We start from the raw sequence: 9,441 nt of genomic DNA, 5'->3' as shown, positions 1-9,441 counted from the left end.
GAAAGTGAAAGGATTTGCTGTCAAGAATTTATTTAATGAGGAGGAAAAAGGGGAAGAAGGATATATTATTGCATTTATAAATAAATAATAGATTTGAAAAGGGCTGTCAGATCTTTTTAAAATAATCTGTTAACCAATTCTAATAAATATATGTTGACATTTATGTTCTATTTAATCAAGATACTAATTTAATTTTTATTAGTTAAAAATAGCTAAATAATTTTATTGCTGGAAAATCACTTAGATCTATTGTTTGATTCATAAAACTGTGTGGATTATTAGCAATAACCCCATCACCACTGATCATCTTTCCTGCAATAACCTGTTATGATTAAAACCCAATTTGCTGCTATAACTATAATTATCTGTGCTGGCTGTGTGCCGTAATAAATGAACGGGGGGAAAAAACTATAATTATCACTAATTAAAGAGTTTTGATTTAATTTCCGCCCCAAAATGCTAAACCGAACAGAGATAATTAGAATTTGAGATTTTCTGATTTATGTCACATTTCCCAATCAAATCATAACTTTAAAAAATGACCACAGATTAGCTTTTGATTGAAACAAATCTTTTTAAATTCATATTTTTTTATTGTCATGGAATGGCCAGGATGGCTATTCATTTGCTGTTCTTTTTCCGAATGCTTTGCAACTGGCAAAGTAATTTAATATGATAATAAAGAGCTGTCAGTCTAATTGTTGGTGCTTTGTACCAGTGATGTTGACTGGACCACACACAGAGATGAAGAGCCATTAGTTAAAAAAATGCTGTCAAAGGCTGAAAGTTTGGCCATTAACTTCCAAATGAATGTGTCTCGTAAAGAATATTTTAGAAGTCCTGAAGAATGAGGGAAGGGGGGCATGGCCTTGAAAAAAGATAAAACAGAAAACTAGAGTAAGTCCATCTGCCTTGGTCCAGGCCTCGGAGGTTGAGAGGAACTGCTGGACCTCTTACCCTTTCCCTCCACCGCTCCCTTCTCCTTCTGTGTTATGTCTTTTTAGATTGTAAGCCTGAGGGCAGGGAACCGTCTAACTAAAAAAATTGCATGTAAAGCGCTGTGTAAATTTACAGCGCTTCATAAATAAAGGTTAATAATAATAATAATAATAATAAGGAGAAAAACTTTGCAAAAACTCTGCTCCTAACTCACCATTATGTCATTGTAACAGTGGCATCAGACATGATGTAGGGCTTTATGTAACTTACAAACCATCAAACTAAACACAGACCATCAACCCAGCATTGTAACCTGGCAAGTGCATGACAATCAGTCCTTCCTTCCCCTCTCTGATCTCTCATCAAGCAGTAAAAACAGAACGGTTATTAAGCCCACAACAGGCCACCTATGTAGCTGCTGCTGTTTCCACTATGAAATAATTAGAAAAGAGTCTGGCAGCAACAGCAAGAAAAGAAGTGGCTAGTAGCAGCATGCCCCTCTTCCAGGTGTGGCTAAGTACAGCCACAGTCTAGAACAGCTGTAGGCACACTCTGGGATGGGGGTCCAATCCAAGCCCCAGACCCACACTGGCCATATCATCTCCACAAAATGTAACTGTAGTGATCCAAAAGTCTACTTCTGGTTCCATAAAACTCTGGGAGGGCGTTAGAGAAAGCAAATCATTTTTTTAATTACTAAAATATCTGCACATATGTGCATGTGTGCACGCCTTCAAGTCACCAGCAACATATGGTGACCCCATGAATTTCATAGGATTTTCTTAGGCAAGGAATAGTCAAAGGTGATTTTGCCAGTTCTTTTCTCTAAAACATACTTTTCAGCAATTGTTATTTCTTGGCAGTCTCCCATTCAAGTACTAACCAGGGCTGACTCTGCTTCACTTCCAAGAGCAAACAGGATCTGGTGCCTTTATAGAATTTAGGCTTCTGTCCATCATCCAAAGCTCTTAGGACAGCTTAGAGTAAAATCAACTTTACAACAATAAATAAAGTTTTAAAAGATATATAATATATTAAATAGTTTCCCAATTTAAAAACAGATAATTTCAAAATGGTTACAACAAATAAAATAAAATCATAATACATGTTACAGATGAATTGCCAACAGACTTCCAGGAGCAGCAATACACACAGAGGTCCAAAACACACTGCAGAAATAATCCAGTTTGGGATCACTTTAACTGCCCTCCCTGCCTCAATGCTAGGGAATTCTGGGAACTGTAGTTTTGTGACATATTTAGCCTTCCCCATCAGAGAGCTCTGATGCTACAATAAACTACAATCCCTATGATTCCTTAGCACTGAGCCAGGGCAGTTAAAGCGGTCTCAAACTGGATTATTGCTGCACTGTATCTTGGACCACACACAAAAAACACACACAGAAAGAAAAACAGATAGACATACAGTTATTTTCAGGAAGGGGGCTGTGGCAGGCTACTAAAACGGCCCTGGAACTGTATGCAGTCCACAGGCCACATGGTTTCTCCCCTCCCATGCTCTGGAAGCTCTCAAGAAAGGTGGCTAGTAGTAGCCAATGCTCTTTCTGCATCATATCATGCTAGAGTCTACTATTTCACAGTGGAAGCAGCAACAGCAGTATCTTGTAGTGCTCTGCAGAACAGGATCCTTGTTCAAATGTTGAAAAGTTGGGGTGGGGAGGCTTTTCCCTTAAAAGAAAAAACATGTAAAGACAGTATTTGTTATGCCAGGAAACCCACAACCAATGACTTGAGACCCCTTATTTTATTAAACAACAATACTGTTGACTCTCCAAATGTTAATGAAAGTTACCCTAATACATTACTTTCAAACTCTGATTTCAGTAGATTAAGGATTATATCAAATAGGTTTAAAACCTTGTTTCCTTTGTTTGTATAGATATCCTTCATTATTATCTTAGTAAATCACTTGTTTGCATTTCAAATCTCCCTTGGCCACATTTGTACTACAGGAATATTGCAGCAGAGTACTACTGGTGAATCTTTGTGCAAGAGAAGGGAGTCAAAGCAGGCAGGGAAGGCTTTAGTTAAAAATTTCTGGCAATTGAACAACATTCGTTTCTTAAAAAGCATGTATGTAAAGTTGCCCTTAGGTTTGAGATTCTTGGTTTATCTTTCTTGACTGTTCTGCTCCTTGATATATATATTGATTCTATTATCTGCCAGTGTTTCACTCACTGTCCTTAGATCTCATTCCACCCTCACTGCTGTACTTCATCTGAAAAATGGGTAGGGATTTCTGCATAAGACAAACTAGGAAAATGTATCAGTATTAACAACTGTTCAGCTCTTGCCATGATAATGCTACACATATTTGTGTGCTATGTCTTGGGAGCCTCAACATGAAAGAATCACAGAATCGTAGAGTTGGAATGCCCCTTAATTATTAGTTGCTCATATATCTAGTCCTTGTTCAATGCTTTTGGCACACCACACTAGTTCACATGATTGTACATTGAGACCATGAAATGGTTTCAGATCAATTATTGATACTGGTAAAAGGTAAACGTTTCGTCTTTACATGAATATCTAGTCATAACAGACTATATGGGGCAGTGCTCATCTCCATTACTAAGCCGAGGGAGGCAGTGTTGTCAAAGATGACTCTGTGGTCATGTGGCCAGCATGATTGAACAGAACGGTGTTACCTTCCCACCAAAGTGGTACCTTTTTATCTACTTGCATTTGCATGCTTTCAAACTGCTAAGTTGGCAGAAGCTCAAACTAGTGACAGAAGTTCACTCTGTCCCACAGCGCTTGGACCTCGAACTGCCAACCTTTCAATAGTCAGAACTGGCATCTTAACCACTAAGTCACCACATCACTTAATGGATGCTGGAACAACCTCTGTTTTGAATCAGAACTCCACCCATGACAGTGCTTGTGTTCAGAAAAGCTTTGCTCCTTCTTTGAGATGTAATTTTAATAAAATGTCCTTTAACATCAAAATAGGAATGCATAAAGTGTGAAATCAAACCAGGAGATAATTCTGTAATGATAAGGATTGTTTATGATACCTACATCATAGAAAGCACTGTGCATTTCACAATGATTATGCTTTGCAACTATTCATCTGCACTTTTAAATTTTTAAATTAATAGTTACACACGCTAACTTCTCAGCGTTTGCATTTTCAAAGCTCAGATTTCACAAAGGATGAGAGTAAAGAACACAAAAATATTTGGTTGATCTATGAAAGCTCTTTTTATCCTTGACTTCACGGATGCATGCCTTCTCACACTCCCCTGAGTAAACTGTACTTGTAAAGAATTTCTTGACTCTAGGCAAATACATCAACAGCTGTTGAACCAAAGACCTGTCTTTAATGCTATTTCACCATGTCATTCAGCCTTATCAGTTCAGACCGGAATCTAACTTCACTGGTGTGTAAATACAAGCTCTTAAAAATAAAAGGAACGTATTATCATGAACACAACAAAACAGAAATAAAAAGACAATGGAAACAATAAACAGACTACATAAAAGAGATGACATAAAAGGATGACAGAGTCATTTCAAAAATAACCATATAAAGACAAACCTCCAATTTTAGAAAATGAAGTGGAAACAGCACTCAGAGCATTTGGGAAAAATAAATCTCCAGAAACAGATGGCATATCAACAGAGCTGCTTCATTTTACAGACACAGAATGAACTCTAGTTCTAAATAAAATCTGTTAAAAATCTGTGAAACTAAACAATGGCCAAGAGACTGGAAATGTTCAATATACATTGTCCATGAAAGGGTCATCAAGGATCGTGGGACCATTGCATTAATTTCCCATGCAAGTAAAATGATGCTCAAAATTATACAATAAAGGCTCTTACCATATATGGTTGCATTTTGTAGAGGGGCTGGATATAAATAAATTTTATATCATTTATATGGAGTGAAAAATGCCAGATGTCCAAGCTGGGTTCAGAAAAGGAAGAGGCACTAGAGATCATATTGCAAACCGACGCTGGATAATAGAGTGAACCAAAGAATTTCAAAAGAAAATCAGCCTGTGCTTTATAGACTACCAAAAAAGTCTTTAATTTGTATAGATCATGAAAAGCTACTGGCTGCTCTTAAAGAAACTGGTGTGCCACAACATTTGATTATCCTGATGCACAACCTGCACTCTGAACAAGAAGCTACTGTTACGGGCAGAATACGGAAAAATGGAATGGTTTCCAAATGCAAGGTGGTCAAGTAAGGCTGCATTTAATCACCCTATTTGTTTAACTTGTATGGCAAAAATATCCTATGTAAAATAGGTTTATATTCAGAGTAAGAAGGCATGAAAAACAGGGGAAGGAACATTAACAGTCTAAGATATGCAGATGGCACCATGCAACTAGCAGAAAAAAGCAAAGACTCAGAATTCCATAAGACCTAGACAAGATCTGGAGTCCCCAGGAATGAGAGGGCAGGGAGGGGTGTTTAGGAACACACAACAGATGAAAGGGAGATTCTGGTATTCTTTGATCCATTAACCAGCAACACGAGAACAAACTATTTTCAGGAAGCCACATCAGGGGTGTGAAACTGATCAGAGGTGATGGGCTAGTTAACTACTCCGTTTCATGGGGCAGGTGATGTCAGGGAGTGTGGCCACGTAGGTTACATCCACATTGCAGAAATAATCCAAGTTGACACCACTTTAACTCCCACGGCTCAGTGCTACAGAATTCTGGGAATTGTAGTTTGTTGTAGCACCAGAACCCTCTGACAGAGAAGGCTAAATATCTCACAGAAGTACAAAACCCAAAATTCCACAGTAATGAGCCATGGTACATCTTTCAGGGGTCAGTTAGTTTTGAAGTGTGAAAGCGACAAATATGCTCACTAAAAGTAAGTTTCATTGAGTTCAAAACTCTCTGAGAAGACTCCTTTTGTCATATTTCCGTGATATCCATTACCTCAGCTAATCAACTGGAATTTGTGAAGGCAGTTCAATTCAGAAGTTTCTTGTTCTAGTCTGGAAGTAGTAATTTCCTTGTTCAAGGAATGTGATCTGTAAATCCCTGTACATTCAGGAAGGTTCAAGTGTTCTGCAACTGGTTTTTGGGTGCTGACACTTCCAATTTCAGATTTATGTTTATCTATCTCAGCGATGTCCAAACTCTGGACCTCCAGGTATTTTGGACTTCAGCTCCCAGAAGCCTCAGCCACCTTGGCCAATGGTGTGGGATGCTGAGAGCCAGAGTTTTGACATCACTGATCTTCTTGCATAGACACTGTCTTGTTTGCCCAACGTAGAGTATAGAGGGGAATTGCTGGCATAGGATGGCATCTATCACATTGGAGGAAGAGCACCTCTGATGCTTTGGCTGATGTCATTGCCCCTTGTAATATTGCTCCCTGGATAGATGTGGGAAAGAGTTGGCCACTGGGCCTGTGCACAATCTTACTCCTACACAACCTTACTCCTTCAGCCAAGCCTTTGACTCAAGGGCCAACCAACCTGACATTTCTGACTGCTTTGGACATGGCTGTGCTGTCCTCATCAATGCATCAGAAGTTAACTTAACCATCTTTTGGTTGACAATACAAAATAGGAAACAGTTTTCAAAGTTCTGCAACACCTGTTTGTTGAATTTGTATGAATTAGCAAGACCTGCCTCCATGTCAGCCCTTAACATAGTTCTTCTCTAGTGCTTCACTGCAATACAAAAATAGTACGAGCTTTAATCAAATGGTGAGGGTTCCTCAGGCTATGTAACCATGTTCTCAAAGAATCATAGAGTTGGAAGAGACCACAAGGGCCATCCAGTCCAAGCCCCTGTCATGCAGGAAATCTCAATCAAAGCATCCCCGACAGATGGCCATCAAGCCTCTGTTAAAAAAACCTCCAGGGAAGAGCTTATTCTGATGTTTCGCCAGAATAAACTCTTCCTGAACACAGCCACATAGCCTGAAAAAACCACAAAAAACTATGGAAGCCTTCCACTTCACAAATGGAGAAGTTGCTTGCAGAAAATCTTTTTCACCTTAACAGGGTTCACTGCTGGGGTTTTACAGACACAATTTTATACAAATGAACTAGGAACTTCATAGTGTTCAACTTGGTGTTTCCATTTGGATATGGAAAGTGAAGGGCATGTAAAAGGATGCAAAGCCTCCATCAACTCTATTTAGTAGCAGACTTGGAGAATATACACTTTTAGGAAATGGTACGTCTAGATCAGTAGTTTCTAAACTTTCATCTTCCAGGTGTTTGGGACCTCTGGAGGACCACAGTTTGGGAACCAGTGGTCTAGATGAAAGAAGTGCAAAGATCTACAGCAAAGAAGAGCTATATGCCTTATTTTGAAAGGGTGGCTTTTAAGAAACTCCAACTCTTTTTGACTCTCTGAGAAACAAAAGGAGGCATCTCATTTTTCACATGCTGCAAGCCTTGAATTCCAAGAGGGACACAAGGTGGATGCCTATCCCTTCATGCTCCAGCACCACACTCCTTTGGGACTGGCACAACCTTGATTTAGAGGAAGGCTCTCTATGAAGTTTATGACACGAAGATTGGGAGATTACCCTGTGAATATCCTGGGAAATTTGCATAATTATGGGAAACCATTTTGCACGACATCACAGAAAACCCACCATTAAAGTGGTCTCAAAGAAGTATTAACTCACATCTTTTTAACTTTTGGGATTTCAGCAACAATGCATTTCCACTATCACTTTATTTGTGCATTTGCATGATAATCATTTGCGTAATTACTCACCATTTCCCCTTTATTTGTGGGATGCTTTAAATGCACTTTAATCTCTCTTTAATGCCGAAATTAGCTCCAGTGTGATAAACTCTTCGGAAAGGAGATAAGGATGGAAGGATGGATGGATGGATGGATGGATGGATGGATGGATGGATGGATGGGCTGATACACACGCATGCCAGGCAATGAAAATACAATTTCTCTCTTTAGGAAGAGGTTCTTCTAAGAAGTGGTCAGGGGAAGCGCAAAGCCAAGCCTATTAGGGTCTAGCTTTAAATTAGGAGAGCTGTCTTTGTGTAGCTATGCTTCCCTTAGAACTGAGACTGACTCCAAAAACAACACAAGTAGCTTGTGGTTCAAAACAAAAGTTTACTAATGGCTTTAATCCATCTATCTATCTATCTATCTATCTATACACATAAAAGCTAAATCCTAATCTAGTTTGCAGTGGTCCCCAAACTGTGCACTTTAAGGGATTTTTGGACTTTGGCTCCCAGAATCCCAGACTATTGGCCAACATGGCCAGGGCTTCTGGGAGATGAAGTCCAAAATCTCTTAAAGGGCACAGTTTGGGGACCACTGGACTAGTGAATGGTTCATGTAGAGAAAAAGTCTCTAGGAAGATGGAAAGCAGACAGTTCAGATGCAAATCTTTAAGAGAATGCATCTGTTAGTCCCAAAGGGGGACCTAAATCACATGGTTAGTTTGAATAAGAGGCAGAGGAGAGCTTGCATGCAGGAAATCCCTATCTATTTAAAGAAAGGGAAAGAGAAGAATGCAAACATCTTCCAACAGAAGCAACCCATCCCTATCTGTTATGCTTCCTGCCCCCAGGTGACCAGGAGAAATATAACCCGGTTTGCCAGGGTTCCATGCTATGGAATTCTGGGAACTGTAGTTTATTGTGGGGCCCAACAAACTACAGTTCCCAGAATTCCATAGCATGGAGCCCTGACAACTCAAGCGGGTTATATTTCTCCAACCCTCAGTAAAGAACAGACTTTTGGGGGGGCTTTTGTATTCCCCCTTGCTCCCCTCAGTCCAATTTACCTTGGCTGCCAAGGCAGGGGAGCTCTGGAGTGGAGAAAGCCCCCTTCTCCATCGCTTTTGGCGGCTCTGCTCCTGAGGAAGCGAGAGGGCTCCCTCTGCGTCCTCCTCCTCGGCTGGAGACCCAGCAAATGAATGAAAGCAGCGAGGAACGCAGATAGCAGCTCTGGCCCCGCCCCCTGAAGGCCCCGGCCCCGCGAAGGCCCCGCCCCCTAAAGGCCCCGCCCATCTATGGAAGTGAATGAGTTCCACTCCTGAAGGAAGAACACAGTTGGCCAGAGGCCTAGTTGTAAACACTTCAGGAAATGCATCCTCCGTGTTGAAGTAATCATGTTTTTGACACCACTTTTAACTGTCCTGGTTCAATGCCCAGGAATTCTGGGAACTGTAGTTGTGTGAGACATTGAGCCTTCTCTCTATTAGAGAGGTCTGGTGCCACAACAGTTCCCAGAATTCTATAGCATGGAGGCGTGGTAGCTTAAAGAGGTCTCAAACCAACTCTAGTTCATCAACAAACAATTCCCACAATTCCATGGCATAGAGCCAGGGCAGTTAAAGTGGTCTCAAACTGACTCAAGTGCCCCAACAAACAATTCCCAGACTTCCATAGCGTGGAGACAGGGCGGTTAAAGTGGCCTCAAGCCAACTGTAGTGCTCCAACAAAGTCCAGTTCCCAGAATTCCATAGCATGGAGCTGGGGCAGTTAAAGTGGTCCCAACCCGACTCAAGTGT

The 9,441-nt window shown here is 40.5% G+C and overlaps 1 protein-coding gene across 6 annotated transcripts in view; it reads right to left on the bottom strand.

The window, feature by feature from the left end:
* Positions 1–8,871, bottom strand: part of PLEKHG4B (pleckstrin homology and RhoGEF domain containing G4B) — a 92,948-nt gene extending 84,077 nt beyond the window's left edge. For 4 of the 6 annotated variants that reach the window (XM_042476219.1, XM_042476221.1, XM_042476220.1 and 1 more), the window contains exon 1: positions 8,713–8,827. The gene's annotated coding sequence lies outside the window, so the exon portion shown is untranslated. Of the gene's footprint in view, positions 1–8,712 lie in introns of all 6 variants that reach the window. The other 2 variants (XM_042476224.1, XM_042476225.1) reach the window with 1 other exon arrangement.
* Between the last annotated feature and the right edge of the window lie 570 nt (positions 8,872–9,441).

The sequence above is a fragment of the Sceloporus undulatus genome, chromosome 6 (assembly GCF_019175285.1).
Source record: "Sceloporus undulatus isolate JIND9_A2432 ecotype Alabama chromosome 6, SceUnd_v1.1, whole genome shotgun sequence".
NCBI lineage: Eukaryota > Metazoa > Chordata > Lepidosauria > Squamata > Phrynosomatidae > Sceloporus > Sceloporus undulatus.
The sequence above is the reverse complement of the archived record's forward strand: the minus strand, read 5'-3'. Positions and strand labels throughout refer to the sequence as shown.